Source organism: Eumetopias jubatus, unplaced genomic scaffold, assembly GCF_037043125.1.
Source record: "Eumetopias jubatus isolate StellerSeaLion01/CBP00866 unplaced genomic scaffold, mEumJub1_p1.0 scaffold_1, whole genome shotgun sequence".
In the NCBI taxonomy this organism is placed as follows: Eukaryota; Metazoa; Chordata; class Mammalia; order Carnivora; family Otariidae; genus Eumetopias; species Eumetopias jubatus.
The window spans coordinates 172,031,419-172,052,040 of NW_028274807.1; the positions used below are offsets into that span (position 1 = coordinate 172,031,419).

The window sequence follows — 20,622 nt, forward strand, 5'->3', positions numbered from 1 at the left end:
AAATTCAACAACTGTACCCACTTCATCCAAATGCTGTTTCAATTTCTTTCCTTCTCCTTCACCCAAATTTGCAGGAGGAGAAAGGATCTTAGCACCTGGTCCAAACCATGTCAATGCAGGCAAGAATGCTGCAGCGTAGGCCCAGTAAGAACCCTGGTCAGGAATACACATGGCTAGTCAGGGGCAGTCCTAGAAAGGACCAAAACATCTACACATACAGCCACATGATCTTTTTTTTTTTTCCCCAGCATGATCTTTTAGACACATACATCAGACCATGTCATGCCTCTGCTTAAAACATTCCAAAATCTCTTTGGGAGTCCTCATGATCTGGTCCTTGCCTACCTCCCCCTCCACGTCTCTCTGTACTCTCTATCTGTCTTCTACACTCTGGCCACGATGAACTTTCTCCAGATCCCCCAATGTGCTAGGTGCCTTTGGACAAGCTGTAACTGCTGCCTGACATTCTTCCCCACATGGTACCCTCATTACACTAGGGCACTACCACTGTCCGAAAATTGCTTATTCACTGGTTTGCTTATTAACTTGTCTTCACCACTAGACTGTCAGACCATGAGGACTGGACAGCCGAATTCTTCTTTCCTACTGAATCCTAGTGCCTTGTATTGTGCCTAGGACATGACAAGCAGATTTGGGTCCAAAGTAATTGTGTCATCTTATCTGTTACCTAAAAGAAGGTAAAATATTTTTAGGTGATTGTTTCCCTAAAACTAACAAAAACCAAGTTTATACTGTTGGAGCAAATAGGGAATAGAGCTTTGTAAGAACTTTCAATAGATTTCTATGAGAAATTTGGGAGCCAGAAAAAAATATCTAACTTCTGTCGCTGGCAGCATGTACCCCTACCCCACTGACCAGCCTGTGTGTGTTTAAAAAGGCTAGTAAGAGACTCAGAACACCTGAGTCTGAATTCCAGCTTCATGTGCTTAAGCAACTGACATAACTTTTCTGAACTTCAGCTCCATCAACCGATTAAAAGAGAAGGGGAGGAGGGAACTTTTCTTATCTCTCAGGGTCATCGTGAGGGGCAAAAGAAATAATCCCCACAAAGTACTCAGCCCAATACATGGCTCTTACTAAATACTCATTTTTGTATGAGACTGAAATGAAAATGTTCACTTTTCTTCCTCCAAAGCTTTCACTCATTTCTGTCCATAACTTGTCCTCCTTCTACTTGATATATGCTTCTTACTTTGTCGACACTGTTGGAAACAAATCAACACAAGTCCCGGAAAGGTTTCAATCCTCTGTAAGCCTAGGAGGTAAGTGATACTTGGACAGGTCATCCAAGGTATTGTTGCTTTTTGGCCCCCAAACTCACCAAGACCACCAGACTTCAACTCCACTCTCATTTCTAACATCAAACCAGGCCCCTGTGGGAGGAAGGGAGGGGGTGAGGTAGAAACCTCTTCAAAGAAATAATTCAATATTTAGAACCTCTTCCACTTTGGTGTTAAGAAAGGCTAAATCACAGCCTCACTGAAAAATAAGTATATTCATTTTAAGCCTCGGGACAGGTTTTGAATTTTTTCTTCTTTTTGCTAAAAGCTTTGACTGTGGCAGAAAACTCACTTATTGTAATTTTTCCCATCTATTTCTCCTGTACACATTGAACTAATTGCATTATATTCGTTTTTCTAAAAAAAAAAAAAAAAAAAACTCAATTCTCGCCTACACACAATTCAGAATTTAAAAGTTAGCAACTCCTGAAAGGAGACGAAATTAGAACACTTTCATTAACCACGAAGTTACCTAAGGTATCACATAATCCTAGACAGGCAAGGAAGGGAATCAGAAGCTTTGTTTATACCAAGTAATAGACCCCAAAGCCAGGGACCCAAATATTCTGATTGGAAGATTTTTATTGACACACAGAAGCAAGTCTCCTTTATTTAAGATGAAGCCACCTGGCCCTTGGGGCTGTAATGGGGGCGTGAGCCCCACTGACACTGCCCTTAAATTTGGTCCTTCTAAGCACTGGTGTCAGAAACTAAGCCCCCCCCATGCCTGCCCCCCGCCCCAGTGCACCGTTCTTTCCCTGATCTCCAATCTCCCCAGCGTCTGACCACCTAATTATCTGAGCTTTGACAATCTTATATACATCACTCAAGACATTCAAAATATTCCCCAGATGCCTGGATGTAATCATTTGCCTTTCTTAAACAGTTGGCTAGCAGGGTATAGCTCATCTATTTTTAACGCCTTCCACTTTGATGTCTTTGACACCAGATGTGATAGAACCTGAGACCAATAAAACACTGAAACAATCTAATTTCTATTATAGGACATAACTCCATCTGAGTCCAAAAGCTACAAGGAGAACTAAGTAAGGGTTGTAGAGTAACAGCTATAAAGGGAGTTATATTTGAAGCTACTATTCTCAGACATGGAGAAGAACCCACGCTTTATTATTTTTTAATGACCCATCCCATTGCAGAACTTCTAGAATGCTTGGTATAATCTTGCCCATCTGAAAAAGATGAACATAAGACAAGTACCACTAGCTTCCAAGTTTTCAGTGTCCTTTGCAATTCAGGAGGTGCTTTAGCTGGGAAGCAATTTTTCTTTTTTTTTCCCCAGAAACAGCTTAAATGCATCCCCATGCATATATTTCTAAACAAAATCCAGACTTAGGGATAATCAATTACATCCTGCTACCTAAGCCTTCAACTTCTCCATTTCTCACCTGTTCCATACCACCACCCACCTTTTAAATAACCTCGCTATCCTGTAAGCTAGTAGCTCTCAATGACACCCCAACACCCTTTCAGAGGTTCTTCAAAGTCCTAACTATTTTCATAATAACACCAACACTCTATTTACCTTTTCACTCCATCTCTCAACACAATGGAGTTTTCCAGAGGCTGCAGGACATGTGAGGTCTCAAAGACTGAAGGCAGAAACAGGTATGTGATATATGACTCCAGCTATCTTCCATTAAGCCAGATGGTTGGCAATTTGCAATAATGTAAAACAGTGCCACTCTCTAATTTTTTGTTTTGTTTTGGAAAATACAGCTGTTGTTCATTTAAAAAAAAATGTTACTGGGGCACCTGAGTGGCTCAGTAGGTAAACCCTTGGTTTCAGCTCAGGTCACAATCTCCAGGTCTTGAGTTCAAACCCCACATCGGGCTCTGCGCTGGGTGTGGAGACTGCTTAAGATTCTCCCTCTCCCTCCACCCTTTCCCCCCTTTAAAAAAAATGTTACCGCATTAATGTGTGATTGGCTTATTTTTTTGTGTTGTCTCAGTGTTCATTTTCTCAGTGTTAAATTCTAACAAGATAAATACAGATTGTTATAACTCATATCAACTGAAGTTTTGGGGTCCTCAGTAATTTCTAAGCATGTCAAGAGTTCCTGAGACCCAAAAGTTTGAAAAATGCTACTATAAATTTTACGTTTTGGGTTGGCACTGGCTGTGTGCTTAGGGCTCATACTGCATTAATATGAAAAATTGGACAAGATTAAAATACAAAATATACAACACGCAGGACTTTAGAGAGGACCCCCTGATTTGAAACCACCTTTTTATTCAACACATTCATTGAATACCTACTATGTGCTATCCCTGGACCAGGTGTGCAGGATATAAGTAAAAAGAAGACAGTCAAGGTCCCTGTTCCCATGATGCCTATATTGTCATGAGGCAGAGAGTTTGTTTACAGGCAAGACAAATCGGGTAGTGTTAAGTACTGGGCAGAGAATTGAAACTGGATGATAGGACCGTGTGACAACTTACTTTTGTCTAGTCAGAGAGTGCAAGTTGAGATATTTAAGCTAAGACCTGAAAGACAGAGACAGTCATGCAAAAAAAATCAGGTGGAAGAGCATTTTAGGCAGAGCCAGCAGCTAGTACAAAGGCCCTATGGCAGAAAAGAACTTGGCAAGTTCAAGAAACAGAAAGCCAGCCACAACGTCTGGAGCATTAATGTGAAACAAAGAAAGTGCAGGGTAAGGTCAGAGAAGAGAGAAACCAGGGCCAGTAGGACTTCCCAAGCCAGGGTAAAAAGTCTGCCTTTTATTATAAGTGTGACAGGAAGTTTATAACCTTGACCAAATTACTTACTCTTTCTGGAACTCAGTTTCCTCATCTGCAGAATGGGGATCATGAGAGCTTGCCTCATAAAGTTGTGTTGAGGATTAAATGTGTAAAAGAAAATAATGGGCTTACTTAGCACATAGGAAGTAAAACACTGTAAACACTTTTGTTTGCTGTGAAGCACCTAGGAAGTAAAACACTGTAAACACTTTTGTTTGCTGTGATTATTCTTATTGGCTAATTTGCTGTATTTTCAACTCTCGTGAATACTAAACTTACTAAACTTTTGAGGGCTTACCATTAGTTGAGGATTAACCCTATCAACCAGTAAGTCCACACGATGAGTGGATAATAGACAAGGGACACACCGTGAGACGTATTTATCTGAATTTATCGGTGCCAACTCCAGCAGAATGTTCTCCCCACTATTCCCAGTAAGACCCAGGTCCCCAAAGTACAGCCAGGTGAAGAGTGAATGACTGAATCCCACCTTCATAGCCCCCTCTGGGTCTACCCTTCAGTCAGTAAGTTTTGCCACTTGACCTCAAAGCACAGTGCACTTGGAAAGTCATTCTTCTGCTAAAAAATATAGCCAGTAGAAATCCATCAGCCTTCTCTGTTCTTTCTTGGCGTAGCCACATCACCTCCACCTCCGAAAAAAACAGAGGGCCTTTGCCAAAAACTTAGTGCTGGTCTTATTGCTGCTTGCTTTAAAAATGATTGTTGAAAAAGAATAAAACCAAAAGGCTTCCTTTAAAGCTAGCCAGCAAAGAGAGGGGAGGGCTCGTGCACGAAGACTTAAAAGTGCCTGAAGATTCAGGAGGCCATGTGCAGCTGGTCCCCCAAAAACATGGATGAGCCCTGGGGGCCACAGCTGCCACCAAACACAAAAAAGCCGCACTTCACTTTCAGGGCAAGCAGCCCCCAAGGGCAAAGCCAGGCAAACCACAAGGCCTTTCAGGGGGAAAACAAGAATATGCATGGAAAAAGGAAGAGCTGCCGGCATTTGATGGATCTCCTGGCTGGAGGCCAAGGACACTCCTTCTAGAGGAGCACAAGCCTCCTTAAGATGCCCTCGCCCAGGTACATATATGGAAATATGGCTGTAAATACAGGGAAGAGAAAACCTACTACATTTGCAGATGACTCTTCCAAGACAAGGAAAGAGGTTCTCTCTTTACAACCATCTCTGCTTCCGTGACTAGGTACTCTCATGGTTAATTCTGGAACTTCCTTTGAGCAAAGACTCTTGACGATATCATCTTTATTGTGAAACGAAGATGAGCAACACAGTATTTTTGAGTTGGCCACCCGGGGCCGGCAGCTTCCCCCTCCCCACCCCCATACACATTTACGTGCAGCCCCCTCCTTGCCTTCTTGTTCAATTAGCGGTTGATCAGATTGTCCTCAGAAATGCAGTGTGTCCCCATCAAGGGATAATTTATTCTACTGCAAAAAGCGCTTCTCGCGGAGGATAGAAAAATTGCATTCTGCTTTCGTTTTCAGACAGTCCCAAAGGAAGTCACCAGCTCAGAAGTTTCAACCTTAAGTAGGGCCCTCTATGACCATCTCAGAAACAGCAGCTGTAAACCTGTAGTTCAGGGCAATTCTCTAGTTTAAAATTGTTGCTCATTAGACACACAAGAGATACACACACATACACACACAAAGATAAACCTACTTGCCTTTTCACAAACATGCCCACTAAATAACCTATTCTCCAAACAGGTACATCATCTACATGGTTATTTTAGAAAAAAGATGTCAATTCTGATGTGTGCTCTCGTGTTTCCTATTCTCCAAGGCCAGCATAAGAGAAGCCAATCAAAAGCTCAAAGTTGCCAGTCAGAAAATTTTATATTTGGTGGGTAGAGATCATCTAGCTAAAATTCCTCATTTTATAGGTGGAAAGAGCAAACAACAACAAAAAAACCCGAATGACTTCTTGTAGGCCACACAGCCATGTACTGGCCAAAGCTAATAGACTACAGGGCTCCAGAAACCAAAGCCAGTACTTGGGGCATGAGGGAGAGGGGGAGTGGTATTTATTTTATTAAAATGTTAAAGTCAGACCCAGTCTGAAGAGACGCCCCTCTGTTCACAACCTGAACCACAAAAATAAATAAATAAATAAATAAATAAATAAATAAATAAATAAATAAAATAATCAGCAAATCAAATTAGGTTAACATCCTTGGAGAGCGAGAAAAGTCTCACTCAGTCTGGGAAAATCACTCTAGGACAGGGTTTCTCAACCTCAGGGCTGTTTGACATTTGGAGGCAGATAATTCCTTGTTGTGGAGGACACATCCTGTGTATCACAGGATGTTTAGCAGCATCCCTGACCTCTACCAACTAGATGCCAGGAGTACCCACTCTCCCTCGGTTGTGACAAAAAAGTCTCCAGACATTGCCAAAAGTCCCTGCAGGGCAAAATCACCCCACTGCTTGAGAACCACTCCTCTAGGACAGAGGCTTTGTTTTGTTTTAACTTCTAAGACTTTTTGCAAGCATGTATTATTCTACAACTTGGCAGCAACGACCCAAAGCAGGTATTTTTATACCTATTCTACAGAGGAGGAAACAGAAGCACAGATGTGACATGTTTTGCCCACACCCCAAGAGGCAGTCAACACTCAGACATCTGGAGTCCCCATCCTGCGGTTCGGCAGGGCAAATACCATTACAACCTGAGAGCAGCTTCGTTTCACTCCCTGATCATTACCTCCGCTCCCTTTTATTAACACTCAACAATTTCCCACACCTCAGGCCCTCCAAAGAACTGTTCTGAGCAACATCTCCCAAGCTATGGAAAGGAGCTGCATGACACATGTCCGCACGGCCTTTACTCCGCTCTCCACAGCAAAAGGGGCTTTTCAAAGCAAACCACCAATTCAAGAAATATTTAATTAAATATTAGATTCTTCTGAGAAGCAGCCTACATCCTTCAAAGGGAAACAAAACATAGAGATAAGTAACTTCATTCGACAAATGTTTGGTGGACACTTAACTATTTGTCAGGTGCATTTGTAGGTTAAAAATCAAAAAAGGCCCGTGAGGAAAAGAGATATAAAGTGCTGGGGAGTTTCAAATCACAAATATTTTTAAATGATCAGGAAAGGCTTTCCAGAAGAGGAAGGAGGCATTCAGGTTGAGAACAAAAGTATTTGGCAAGGTGGGTACAGATGGGGTGAGTATAGGGACAGCAGGGCAGAAAGCATGTGGGCAAAGACACAGAAGCAGACATGGTCACACGCACAGATACACCAGGGCAAATCCATGAATGTCCCTAAGTGTAGGTGTTGTATCAGCTTTTTCCATTCAGAAATATGCACATGGTAACGTTTTGAAACTTTTTCTGCAAAACAAAAATCACTTCCCAGACAAAGCTCCTCCTGAAATGCAAACAAACAAGGAGCTTGGAGGTTAGTGATGTTTTCTCTTATGTCCATCTTTTTCTGAGGAGCAACATTCTATCAAGCAGTCCACAAGTTCTGCTAATTGGAAGGGTCATAAAACATTATAAAACCTAAGTTGCTGACACTGTCTGACAACATCATGTTAAAACACAGCCTTGTCCATATCTGGGACTTCCCAACCTTAAGATGGTTCTACATGTACCATTTGGTTTCTACCTGTATCTGAAACTGACAATAAGAGAGTCCCTAAATGAAAGCATGAAAGTTCTCATTCTTGTCAAAGAGAGTCCTGTCAGGCCTACATGCTCACCTCCAGTGGGGACTTCGCCTATCTTTCCACTTCACTGAAAATGAAAAGCCTGCTAGGGGCAAGTACAAAGGTCCGTTTTGACAGGTGAGAGCCAGCCAGGAAAAAATAACCATAAAAATGAGGCAAGTACTGAAAAAGCACAGGGGGTTCAGTGTAGAGGTTCTCATACTTTCGAGTGCACATGAATCCCATGGGGATTGTGCTAAAAGGCAGGTTCTGATTCAGTGGGTCTGGGGTGGCTCAGAGTCTACATTTCTAACAAGCTCACTGTTGAAGCCCGTGATGCTAGTCTGATGACCACAAATGGAGGAATAAAGATGTAAAACAATGTTTCTCAAACTTTGGACTGCAACCCACAGTAAGAAATACACTACACTTACAACCCAGTGTTCACTGTGTGAGAGAGACAAAGAATTGGGGGATGGGAGAGTTTGTGGCAATGTACACAGCTCCTTCCAAGTATCCATATAATATGCTTTGATGTTCTCTAGTCCCCTCTACTTCATTAAAAAACCGCTGATGGAGGCCCACTACACTGATTTCAGGACCTCATAATGGGTTGTCATACAGTATGAAAAACATGGATGCAGAACAAGAATGACAAAAATAACATACCTGCTCATCTGGGGAGTACTACTGTATTAAGACACCAGTATACTAAGGTTATAACTGATACCAAAGTGAAAAGTTTTGAGTACATTCAGAATCCTTTTTTAAAAGGAAAAGATGTGTTGACTACGTTTTGGAAATACTTTCATTGAAAGCATTCAGGTTTTAAGTTTTCTTCATTTTGATTTGTTTTCTGACCTGTATGAGGAGAACAAGAATACCTATCTGACCCTGAGAAGAGGTCTCTAAACACCCACTCAAAAGAACTATGGCTCCTTGGAGAAAAGACCTGATTCCAGGTCTGGGACAAGAAATATAGTAGATGAGCCTGGAACACTCGTATCAAAACCAAGAAAGCTATCAAAGACTACTAGGGTTGTTTTTGGAGCCAATTTGAATAGCCTTTCTCTTGCTGAGCAAAAATGGGCACTTTGATCATCAAGAAGGAGAGCGACACAAAGAGAAACATGTTTAAATGCCCCACTTCATAAAGATACTAATCAAAAAACATACCAATTGGTCATCTTAGTACAACGGTTTCTAACCAGTAGCACAGCTATTACTGTGAAATAGGTAATTCTGTGTTGTGGAAGGGCTAAGCGATGTATTGTAGGCTATTTATCAGCATCTCCAGCCTCTAGCCATTGGATGCCAGGAGCACCCTCTTCCTAGTTGTGACCACCAAAAATGTGCCCAGATATGCCCAGTGTCACCACATTGAGAACCACTGCCATGTATCATAGTAGGGTATCAACTTGTTATTTTTGAAAACTGGTAAAATACAAAAAGAAATTTAAGTACAGATCTTGTCTTTCTTTACATGAACTACATACCTCAGGGAACAAAAAACTTAGTGGAGGGAAATTTCTTTTTACAAAACAGTTCAGCTAATGAATGAAGAAAGAAAAATAGGAGTTTCACAAGTCCAAATGAACTAATAAAGGAAATGAACATCAATATTTGCTAATATCACAAGAAGACATGCCCACACATATCACACACTCCCCTGAATAAAGTTCAAAAAAATAGAAGTGCCCCCCCAAAAAAAACCCTGATTCTGATCCTCTACATTTAACAACCAGATATGATATACACAGGGAACAGAGGAACATGTTCAACTATACCACACTGACACAGTGAGCAAAATCTTAACTATGTGAAAATAGATCATCCAGTTTCTTCAGTAACGACCATAAAATGCATGGGGGGAAAAGAGGTATAGAGGAAACATACAGATTAAAAGACACATCAACCATTTGTAATGTACTGACCTTATTTAGATCCTAATTCAAACAAAGTGTTAAATATGCATATATATTATTGCATGTATCTAGATGTATATATATCATATGCATGTGTGTGTATATATGCACTTACATATGTTGGAAGGAACTGAGAACATAGACTCAATTAAAAAATTTGTCTTTTTTCCCTTGAGATGGGTAAGAATATTATGATTTTTTTTAATCCAATACTAGAGATACATACTAAAAGACAGATGAACTGGTATGTCTGATATTTATTTCCAACTCACCCAAGAGGAGAGGAGAGAGTGTATCAGAATACAGGTGAACGCAGAATAGTCATGGATTGATAACTGTGCAGGGTGGGTGAATGAGTAAAGAGGGGTTTGTTATACTAAGATCTCACTATTAGACATATTTCAAATTTTCTACAGTGAAGTTTTCCTTTTAAGGTCAAACAAACAGAAAAGAGTACCTGGCCCTAACTACCTCACAGAATTAGCTTACCCTGAAGAAGAAATAAGAAATCCTGTATTGAAATGATCACTAGGCTTTATCCCTGTAATAAGACAGCTAACTTTTGAAGAGTGCTTTACCTTCCATTCAGTTTTCTTTAAAAAAGAGTATAAAGTGAATGAGAAAACCTGGATTCTATGATGGTGATGAAACCTGAATGATAAGTTTTTTTTACCCTAATGATTCCATACATGTCACCACTCAAATGCAATCCCATCAAACGTACAGACACCTTCAGAAAAATGAAGACACAGATGTCTATTAACAAGAATAGAGGTTCAGGATCGAGTGCAAACAGCAAGGTACCAAACTTGAAATACTGTATGAGTCCTTTTTTATGAAATTTAAATATACACATAATTTTTACATATGTATACATGGGAGGAGTCTGGAACCCTCACCTTGGACAGTGGGATTGGGGGTGACTGGTTCGGTTTTGTTGCTTATCTTTATTTCCTATTGTTTTACTTTAACTGAATATGCTTATCTTATGCAATGAAGTAACAACATGTATGTACGTTATAACTCTGTACACATGAAGGGGGGTCCACTTCACTCATCAGAGAGAATCGCTTAGGTGGAACTTCGTATCCCCCAAGGACAATGCTAGCGAGCAGAGCATGAGTTCTCCTTGTGTAATTCTGTAAAATGAGACCTGACAGACGGGGTGGGGGGGGGGGGTAGCAAAGTACACAAAGTCTGTGTTAAAGAAAAACCACCGGGAATATCATTAGGTTCTTAAAATTCATTATCCAAACCAAAAAGAATATTTCCTTCCTACTAAAGTGGGTTACAATCCCAGATAAGCCATGTGATTAACGAGACAGTCTAGAAATCTGGATTTGACCCCCAAACAAGTTCCAATCTGGTAGTTGATCTTGCCAGCCTCACGAGTCTCTTCAGAAAGGACAATGTAGCTCAGGGATGCAGAGAACCACACTAAGAGTTCTGAGACAGTTAAGAAATCCTCAGGGAAATAAATCATGGCTTACCTGAAAACACCGGGCTCCTGCAGGATCTGATCCTGACTCCTTCTACCACCTGAATGCCTAGCACTCTCCCTCAGCTGCAACCAACTTGGCCTCCTGACCTTTCCCTAACCTGTTGTACCTGCTCCCATCTCAGGGCCTTAGCACTTTCTGCTCTAGCCCTTTGGAATGTCCTTCATCCGCCAGGTAATTACACAGGCTAACCTCTCACTTCCTCAGCTCTCTGCTCAGACACACCCTATTAGAGAGCTGCTCCCTGATTCCAGATCCCCTCCCGAGTACTCCTCTATCCCCTTTACACTGTTTTGTTGTCATTTTACTGTGGTGAAATACACAAACACAAGATAAAATGTGCCATTTTAATCATTTTTCAGTGTAAAACTCATTGGCATTAACTTCATTCACAGAGTTGAGCTACCAACACTACCATCTCTTTCCAGAATTCTTTCATCTTCCCCAGATAAAACTCTGTACCCATTAAACAAACTCCGCATTGCCCCGGCCCCTGGCAAGCACCATTCTACTTGTCCTCTCTAGGTATGGCTTATTTCACTTAGCATCATGTTTCCAACTTTCACCCGTCTTATAACGTGGATAACAATTCCATTCCTTTTTAAGGCTGAATAATATTCTTTTATATGAACATACCACTTTTTGTTTATCCATTCATCTGTCAGTGGACACTTGGGTTGTTTCCACCTTTTGGCTACTATAAATAATGCTGCTTATGAACATGAATGCAAAAATATCAGTTGAGACCCTGCTTTCAATTCTTTTGGTTATATACCCAGAAGTGGAATTGCTGGATCATTTGGTAATTCTGTTTAGTTTTTTGAGGAACTGCCATATTGTCTTCTGCAGTGACTGCACCATTTTACATTCCCACCAATAGGACACAAGAATTCCACTTTCTCCAGATCCTCACCAACATTTGTTATTGCCTGTTCCCTTTTACTTGGATTTCTTTTTATCTGTAGCACTTGCTACCTGTTATACAATAATATTTGCTTATTTGTAATGCCTACTTCCCCCCAACTAGGAATTAAGCCTCTTGGGAACGGGACTTTCATTGTTGTATGCCCAGCACTTAGAACATACCTCAGCACACAGTAGGTGCTCAAGTAATTGTTGAAGGAATAAACACTTGGATAACAACTTTAGCAGGTATTAGACATTCATAAAGAGATTTATCATACCAAATGCCTTAAACTGTGTGCAGATGAGGGAAGACGTAGCCATAGTTCAACAGGAGGAATAGCTTCACAAGTGATGGTTTTAGTGGTGTTTTCAGCTCATGCTCATTAGCAATAAACTCAGAACCAGAGACACTATAAAAATTGGTCGGAATCATAAAAATTGTCATTCATGTCACTGACTTCAAGCCTTAACTGATTTCATCCAAAGAGCGTGCAAAAGCTTAAAACAGCAAAAGTAAACTAAAAAATTGCATGCATTTCCAGTTAATAAAAACAAAGCAAATGCAATGTGTTTTATTTTAAAAGATCAAACCAACAGTAAACAAGATGGGACATTGGCCTTGTGTAAACTCCTTAATTAGATGTATCCAAGGACAGTTTGACCTAGAAACCTAACTTCAGCCCTATTTTTGTTGTTGTTTTCTGTTGTTCATATTTGGTGTTTGTTGTTTCATTTTGGTTATTTAACAGCTGCTTGTCAAGAAATCAGAATTTCCATGAGTTCATTATAAATGAGCTAAAAAGCCATGCAACTTTTTTTGTCTAGAAGTCAGCTAGTTGTATACCATTGGATTAGAAGTTTCATTTCTATCTCTAATACCCTGGTCTTCCCTACTTGAAAATATTTTGAGGACAAAGGCAAGAGATTTATCTTGTTGGGTACATCTTCCCTTTCTTCTAAGCAACCATTCCATCTCTCATTCCTAAAGATGCCAATTCCCTCCAAAAGGCAACCACTTTCTTTAAAAATGGATAATACTATTGTCAACCCCCAACAATTTCATGGGTCTCGAAGTGGAGGCCAGGAGTCATTCATTTAGAGCATGAAGAACTTTCCCTGCCTGGTAAGAAGGAAATTTTGATAGCATATTCTGTTCTGATTTGAATTATTTAAAGAACAGACCGTACTTTCAACACACACACACATGCATGCATGCACACACAAGGAAAAAAAAGAAATGAAAAAGTGTTCTGCACAACCGGCCATAAACCAAACTGAAGAGTATATGAAAAGATACCGATACTTCACAGTTTAGACTCACTGCAATTTAAAATATCAAATTACTCAGACTGAGAAATATCTGATTCTTTTAACCTCCTCAGATGCCTTGATGTAGATGATCAAGATGGATTTCAGTTATGAGATGAACCTAATGCTGAACTTAGACAATGTTCCTCGTGGTGTGGTTTGGTTTCACTTATGCTCCTCATTCAGGCTTTCAGCATACAGCTTTCTAAAAGTCAGTATAACCTCTAATACCTTCTCAAATAGCCACACTCTATCCCTACATCTCCAGCTGCATCGTTTCCTTCTTAAATCAAGGTAAATATTATTCATTCTTCACTGGTGGGACATAAGCAAGAGTTATTTCATTAACAGAAATAAGTTTACCATTTTTCCTAGCTTCTCCCTTCATCTCTTCCCCCCAGCTTAAATGCATTTGTGGAACACAATACAGTCCCACAACCTGGAGTTATACCTTGCTTCCACTGTGCACCAGCTACTGGGCAAGTGTTCTTACTCTCTACACCTCAGCTTCTTCACCTGTACCTGACTCGCTTTCTGTGATATATGGCTCTGGCCCTGGCTTAGGAGTACTTCATGTGTCAGTATTATTTTTAGTAACAAGTTGGAGAAGAGTCTATGGATCAGTTTCTCCTGGTCTGTAGCTTACTCAAAAGAGGGGAACTTAACCCTTTCCTTGGCCTTTTGAGTGCCCAAGTAGCCATGAAAGTCAATAGAACTCCAAGAACAAACTACATTCCACACATCCAAAGGCTTCCCACTCCACCAGCACTCCTAAGGATCTTATCAACAGGAAACAAAAGCACTATACTACTATAATGAAGTGTCTGCCTTTTATTTTCTAATTTAAAAAGCCCAAAGATTGTAGCCCAGGGAACAGATAAATATTTAGAACGTTAAAGAAGTTACTAAGACCCGGTCCTCCACCTGTTACCCTGTTGTCTACCCTGTTCCTGGCCATTTCGGAAGAAAAAACTTGTGATGGCCAAATCCACAGCAATGGGGATGTATATGCAGCTGTTAAAACCTCTCTTTCTTACGGTGCAGTCTGACCATTTGGTGCGGGTGGACAGGAGCTGCCTGTCTTTACAGATAAATGCTGCCCCCACAAGAAGCACCTAAACAAGAGGGACTCAGATTCCTTGACATTCAGGCGGCTTCAAGTCAAGGACTGGGTGCTACTCTTTCATGCTTCAAGAACTAACTTCCCTTTTTAAAGTACGAATTCTTTCAAATTGCCAGCAACCACTTTCATTTCTTGCAATCCAACCTACTCTGATTAAACACATGTTAGAGCAAGAAAAAAAGTGACTATTTTTGAGAGACAGAGGCAGTTAATTTTTGCCTACATATCTTGGCAGATGAAATGTACTGCATCCTTCAGAATTTAAATCATCAGCACTCTGCCAGGTCCCAATGGGCATTCCTTTTATTGCTCCATTTAATGGCTTTTTCCCCTCCTCTCATAAATCTTGAGGCTGCTTTAAGTCTGAGCCTTGGCCAAAAGTGATAGGCAGGACTGCCCCCTGGATCTCAAATGCTCCCCTAAAGCTCTCACAGAAGGCAGTGAAAAATTTTGGACACTAAGCCCTAGAGTTTGCTTTTCTTTTCTACTCCTAATCTCCATGGCTCTTTAGAGAGGACATAAAATACACTTAAAACAAAAACTCATTATTGACTACAGCTCTCAGGCTTCACACTCACCTGACCGAGGTCAGGCACTCTGTTGCCAAAACCCGCCAGCTGTGCGAATCCTGCTCCTCTGTAGTCTGCTCCTAAGTATTCAGAAAGAAAGAAAACTGAGTGTAAGACTACAAAGGCGGGCCCCTAACAGAAATGCTTCAAATTGCAAACTTCCCCCTTCTTTAGCCTCCTTCCTGGACAGACCCCCTCCTCCACGCTCTCCAAACAAGACAGGAAGGCTGGAGGGATCAGTTGGACAACGACTACAGGTAACTTTGCTTACTTATTTCCAGTATGTAACTGACAAGTGAGACTAGGCACGCAAAAGCTTGGAACGAGCTGGAACGAAGGGAAGTGTTTAGCAGATCCCAAAGCACTTGTTTCCCGGAGCCTAGGCCAAGTGTCCGGAGCCCGCATCCTCATTGGGCGTGAGCTTCGTCCACACTTCATCCCTCACCGCTCCCCGGGTTTTCTTCCGTTTTTCAAAACCCTCCCCACTGGGGCCCCCCCACATGCATTTTTCTCTCAACCAGGCAGCTCGAGGGAGGGCTACTTTTAAATGATTGTTTCCTTGAGCGGACTCACGTATGACACCCCCACATCCCCCCCCCCAAAAAAAACCATTTCCTGCAGCTACTGCAACAGTTTCCAAGTTGGGGGAATGCCATTACAGTCCAGAATGGGTAGCCCTCAAGGCCAGTCACTGGAATCGGTAATTTTTTTTTTTAGCCTCAAATGAACACCCCAAAATGCCCTCAGTTAAAAGAACCCCCAAACGTATGCAAGTGCATGCAAATCCACCAAGAACTCCCAGAGAGCGGGGCAAAAACTTCGGCGCCCGGGGAGGACAGTACCAACTCCCCGCGCCCTCTGCCCGGCCCCAGCCGCTACCTTGGTGCCCGGGAGCCACGCCGGTTTGGGGGAGCAGGGCGAGGAGAGGGGTTAGCAGCCGCTGGGTAATCCCATGTCCGCGAAGAGGGAGCTCGTTCCGTTAGGATGGAAACGGAACACCCACACCTCCTCTCTGCGTGCGCTTTCTCTCTCTCCACCCTCTGCCTCCTCCTCCTCCACCACCACCTCCTCCTCTCCTCCCACCCCAGCGAGCTTGAGGAAACGCTTCAGCAGCACAGCCACATGGTTACTGCACTTTGAAGCGGCTCCTGGCGGCTTATATAGGCCGGGAAGCTCCCTGGGCAATGTAGTCCGAGTCCGAGGTCGCGGCGGCGCCTGAGGCTGGGGGGAAGGACTACGAGTCCCAGAATCCCCTGGGCTCCGGGCAGGGCTCTAAATAGAAGCGCGCGGGGACGGGGAGGGGCGTCCTGCGGGGCGTCCGGGCTTCGAATCCGGCTTCTTGCAGATAGCTGGCAGGGCTTGGAGCCGGCGACCCAAAGTCACCCCTGGGGGGCGCCCCCAACCCTTGGGGACGCTCCTCCTCCGGCTGCCCCCCTTCCGGTGAATCCAGGTGTCTCTGGGAGAGGGGGGCGGGGTGCAGCCCGGATTTCTGCTTTGGGAAGTTTTTACAAGCTGTTACCCACCCTCCCCCCGCGCCTTCAGTCCCTGAGCCAAGAATTTCAGAAATCCAGGGCACAAAAACGCCAGTGTTTGCGGTCATGGATTAAAAGCGCGAGGTTGTCTTTATTTAATCTGCTCCGCCCTGCTCGGGTTTGCACAGAAAACTGACTCGGAGCGACGGTCCACGCTGGCGGGGACACAGGCAAGTGACTTGAGAGACCCCGAGCTGCGTGTGTCCTTCCTCGCCCCGCAGGAGGTAGAGAAACGCAAACCTCTCCGATGCACAAATAAAGGAGCCGTGTTGTGACTTGCGGGCGCGGAGACTGGGAGGCACAAAGTAAATACAAACCGCGACCTAGGTCCTGACCCCGCTTCGGGCAGCCCCTCTGCTCCCCGGAGCTGTAAATGCTTAAGTAAATAAACCGCAAGCCAGAAAAATTAGGACTTCGGAGAGAGCCGCTCACACAATGATGCACGTCCAGACGGGGCGCCCTCCCAGCAGCCCGGACAGCGGCGTCAGGGACGAGATGGGTTGCTGCCCACGGTCAAAAAGTGCCTGGGCTCTTGGGCTACAAGCTGTTTGGTTTTTGGAAGAAGGGCAAGGGTTAAGCTAGGAAGCAAAGTCCGTAGGCTGCTCTCCCTTCCTCAGTTGATAGGCATTCGTTCCACAAACGTTTCCTGAGTGTCTACTGGGTGCCAGGCACTGTGCCAGGCGCTGGGGCATAGTGGTGAGCCAAAACACATCGCAGCATCCCAGACAGGCACTGCCTGCTGCGCCACATAGTAGTTACAACAACAATAGGAATAATAATAATTTGAGAGACTGAGTTTATTGAACCCAGACCACATGCACTTTTTATGCATCATGCTATTGAGTTTTAACAACCCTGGGCATATTTATTATCTCTGTTTGATAGACGAAGGCCTAAGCGCTCAGAGAAATCAGGTAATTTCCCAAGATGACACCGTGAATTAAGTAGTGCAGCCTGGATTCCAATTCCAGCCTATAAGTGTACTAAGTCCTTGTCTCCGGGGAAATCCATCACCACTGCCTTAACTGACCTCCTTCCCCATTTTAGGAGCGGCCTCTGAGCCTTTGGGCAAGTCATGTTCATCTCTTTGCCCCAGTTTTGCCATCTTAGAGGGAGAAAGTCATTAGAATTTGCCTGCTTTGTATCAGGGTTGCTTGATAGGGTTCAACCACCTTGTGAAACTTCAGGAACAAATTAAGGGAGCACCACAGATAATAATTATTGGTATAATGCTAAAATTAATAATAATTACTGAGTACATGGCATGTGCCAGGCATTATTCTAAGCTCTTTATTTACGTTTTCTCATCAAATCCTATTAACATTTTTTTAATTTATAGGAAAACTGAGGCACAGAGAATTTAAGTAACATCCCCAAATTCACACAGGTGATGGGCTGTCTGACTCCTGAACCCTGGGCATTAACTACTATCTCCCACAGCCTCCCCAATGAAAACATACGCATTGTATTTACCTGCTCATATAAGTATTTAATACTAGTCCAGGAATGGGCAGCGCTCTGAAGTAGACAAAGTGTGTTCATTATATTCACTCTTGCCCCTCCTCTCTGTCAGCACTAGCCCCTTGTTCCTGGGCACTAAAGCTTCATGCTTAATGCTTCAAGCTACCACTCCCCATCATCAAGAAATACCCCCATCTTATAAAATAAAATAAAAAAAAAGAAATACCCCCATCTTGTCACAACAAAAAGGCCCACACCAGGATGCCTTGGTGGCTCAGTGGGTTAAGTGTCTGCCTTTGGCTCAGGTCATGGTCCCAGGGTCCTGGGATCATCCCATATCAGGGCTTCTTGCTCAGCGGGGAGCCTGCTTCTCCCTCTGCCTGCTCTGCCTGCTGCTCCCCCTGCTTATGTTCTCTCCCTCTCCCTCTCTCTGACAAATAAATAAATAAAAATCTTTTTAAGAATTTTTTTAATTAAAAAAAAGGTCCACACCCTTCCCATCTGTTTGTCCCCTTTCTTCTTTTCCCCTATGAAAAAAATGTGTTCTGTTTCTGAAGGGTTTTTGGCTCTACTTTCTCAAACAAATTCAACAAATCAGTCATTACTATTATAACCAGTAAATACTAAAGGATAATTATTTTATGTGCAGAAACAATGGAATTTTAATGTAGGTTTTCTGGGAAAACTTGATCTTGTTTGAGAGCTAGAATTCAGTGATTTTCATGCTTACCATACAATGGACACTTGACCCTTAACTGCTTTATCAAGTCTTTCCTCTCAGACCACAAGTTTCACTGAAGGCAAGAGTCATATTTTTTTCATGCTTGTATTGCCTCCTCCCCTACCCAGCAGACCTTAGCTCTCTGCACATTTTAGTGGATATGTACCCCCCCCAAAATTTGTAAACAAAAGCATTGGAATAGAATGTATGTCAGGCCTATGGCAGACTATCCAACAGTTTGCAACTGTCATTAGGTTCTGGGAGCTCCTGGGTCACTAGAAAGTAGTTTTGCTAAATTTGCTATGATGCTAAGAGGCTCTCTACAATGCTATATGATTGATGATTGATGATGAAGTATGTCATAATAAAGGCTCAATTCATTCTCTGTTATGAATAGAAAGAAGGGCACTTCTTTGTCTTAACTGTATTTTTTTCCTGGAAGATTTTTCCAGAACTGTGCTGCCAAATACAATAGCCACTAGCCATTTAGGCACTTCAGATATGGCTAGTTCTAACAGAAATGTGAAGTAGGTATAAAAGACAGGTCAAATTTCAAGGACTTAGTACCAAAAAAAATCAAAATATCTCAATTTTTATATTGATCACATACTGCAATGTTAACATTTTGGTTGTATTGTGTTAAATAAAATTAGATGATTAAAGTTAATTTTACCTGCTTTTTACTTTTTTAATGTACTACTATGATATTAAAATTTTTATATTATATGCTGTTGGGCAGTGCTGGTCCAGAAAACCAAGAATCTAATTCTCAAGATCCAATTCAAGATGACGACCGGCCCTGAAAATTGCCATTTATGACTTTGCCCTTGAAATGCCCATGCAGGGAAGTAGGAGGGCTTTGCAGAGTCAGGATAGTATCATAGACTGAGTGGAAGTCTGAAGAACGTCCAAAACTAGCACACCAGCCTACCCCCAGGGAAACCCTACAAATAGAAACAGGTTTTCATCAGCGGTGTACAGCTAAAAACTGCAACTAAATGAATCTTCCTAGAAGCCCACCGTCAAATGCCACCCTGATTAACACAGCAAAATACACCAGAGAAAGCAAGGATCAGAAAAAGTGAGTTTGACATTCAGCTGCTCCCTTAACATCCATGTAACTGTGGCCAGTCACCTAACCTTGCAGAGAATCAGGGTTTTTTTTTTTTTGGTAGACTGAAGGCTGTAATCTTTGCCCTGCCAGCCTCACTGGATCAAAGTGTTGTTGGACATGAGAAGGCTTTGCAAGTAAAGCTATACCAAAGTGAGAGAACGTTACCAACAAGCTTGGAGAAAATGTTAACGTGTCACAATATAGTACTCAGCTCCACACCAAACGTCAGATTATTGGGGCAGTGCTAGACCCAATTTTCTCCAAGACAAAAGATTTTATTTGCCTCTAAGTGCCCCAGTGAGCCTTGGATACTTAACAGCTTCTCCAAATCACTCTTAAATGGCAAGACAGAATGATTGACACTGAGGTCAGAGAATTCAATCTACTTTTTTTAAAGATTTTATTTATTTATATGAGAGAGAGAGAGCACAAGCAGGGGGAGGGGGAGAGGGAGAAGGAGAAACAGACTCCCCACCTAGCATGGGGGCTGACTCTGGGCTCGATCTATTGGCATTGATGCATTACCTCCATTTGCCATCGAACATGAGAACTATCGGTAAAGAGAAAAAGCTACTACTATAGAGTCAGTCCTCCAACTATTCTCTCTTGGTCATTGTTAACTTTTTGTTGTGAAGGCATGGAGTCACAGGTTCTTTGAGAATTATATAAAACTCATGGACATTTGCCCCAGCACAACACAGATTCTCACAATTTTAGCTCCAGTTCTT

The 20,622-nt window shown here is 42.4% G+C and overlaps 1 protein-coding gene across 1 annotated transcript in view; it reads right to left on the reverse strand.

Moving 5' to 3' along the window:
• ITPR1 (inositol 1,4,5-trisphosphate receptor type 1) overlaps positions 1 to 16,109 on the reverse strand; it is a 320,000-nt gene extending 303,891 nt beyond the window's left edge. The window contains exons 1-2 of the mRNA XM_088027511.1: positions 15,946 to 16,109; positions 15,076 to 15,146 (exon numbers count right to left, since the gene is read on the reverse strand). The gene's annotated coding sequence lies outside the window, so the exon portion shown is untranslated. The remainder of the gene's footprint in view (positions 1 to 15,075; positions 15,147 to 15,945) is intronic.
• Positions 16,110 to 20,622: the final 4,513 nt, after the last annotated feature.